Here is a 1,466-nt window from a genome sequence, read left to right as displayed (position 1 = left end):
CGTCGTCGTCGTCTTCGTCGTCTTCGTCATCTTCGTCGTCTTCTTCATCGTCTTCTTCGTCTTCGTCTTCGTCGTCTTCGTCGTCGTCGTCGTCATTGTTGTCTTCGTCATTGTCTTCGTCGTCGTCGTCGTCGTCTTCGTCGTCTTCGTCGTCATCTTCGTCTTCTTCGTCGTCTTTGTCGTTGTCTTCTTCATCGCCATCGTCATCGTCGCCGTCTTCGTCATCTTCGTCTTCTTCGTCTTCGTCTTTGTCGTCTTCGTCGTCGTCTTCGTCGCCGTCGTCGTTGTCGTCGTTTTCGTTTTCTTCGTTTTCGTCTTCTTCTTCTTCTTCTTCGTAGTCATTGTCGTCTTCTTCGTCTTCTTCTTCTTTGTCATCTTCTTCTTCTTCATCTTCTTCGTCTTCGTCGTCTTCGTCGTGTTCTTCTTCGTCTTCTTCATCTTCTTTTTCTTCGTCATCTTCTTCGCCTTCTTCGTCGTCTTCTTCGTCTTCCTCTTCTTCCTCTTCTTATTCTTCGTCGACTTCTTCGTCTTTGTCGTCCTCGTCTTCGTTTGCGTCGTGTTCGTCGTCTTCTTCTTCGTCTTCGTCTTCGTCGTCTTTGTCGTCTTCGTCATCGTCGTCTTCGTCTTCGTCATCTTCATCGTTTTCGTCGTCTTCATCTTCGTTGTCTTCGTCTTCTTCATCTTCTTCATCGTCTTCTTTCTTCGTCGTCGTCTTCATCGTCTTCGGCGTCTTCGTCTTTGTCATCTTCGTCATTGTCTTTGTCATCGTCTTCTTCATCTTCGTCGTCTTCGTTGTCGTCGTCTTCGTCTTCTTCGCCTTCTTCGTCTTCCTCGTCGTCTTCTTCATCTTCGTCATCTTCGTCCTTGTCTTCGTCGTCATCTTCGTCTTCTTCGTCGTCTTCGTCTTCCTCGTCGTCTTCTTCGTCTTCGTCGTCGTCTTCGCCGTCTTCGTCGTCGTCATCTTCGTCGTCTTCATCTTCGTCGTCCTCTTCTTCGTCTTCTTCGTCTTCGTCTTCTTTGTTTTCTTAGTATTCTTCTTAGTCTTCGTCTTCTTCTTCATCTTCGTCGTCTGCGTCGTCTGCATCGTCTGCGTCGTCTTCATCTTCGTCTTCTTCTTAGTCTTCTTCGTCTTCTTCTTCGTCGTTGTCGTCTTCGTCGTCTTCTTCTTCTTAGTCTTCGTCGTCTTCTTCGTCTTCTTCTTCGTCATCTTCTTCTTCTTCTTCCTCTTCTTCCTCCTCCACTTCTTCCTCTTCTTCCTCTTCTTCCTCTTCTTCCTCCTCTTCTTCTTCTTCCTCGTCTTCCTCGTCTTCTTCTTCTTCTTAGTCTTCATCGTCGTCTTCGTCGTCGTCTTCGTCTTCGTCTTCTTCGTCGTCTTCTTAGTCTTCGTCGTTTTCGTCGTCTTCTTAGTCTTTGTCGTTTTCGTCGTCTTCTTAGTCTTCTTCTTCTTCTTCGTCTTCTTCGTCTTC

The sequence above is a fragment of the Chiloscyllium plagiosum genome, unplaced genomic scaffold (assembly GCF_004010195.1).
Source record: "Chiloscyllium plagiosum isolate BGI_BamShark_2017 unplaced genomic scaffold, ASM401019v2 scaf_4256, whole genome shotgun sequence".
Classification (NCBI taxonomy): Eukaryota; Metazoa; Chordata; class Chondrichthyes; order Orectolobiformes; family Hemiscylliidae; genus Chiloscyllium; species Chiloscyllium plagiosum.
This window is presented reverse-complemented; position numbering follows the sequence as displayed.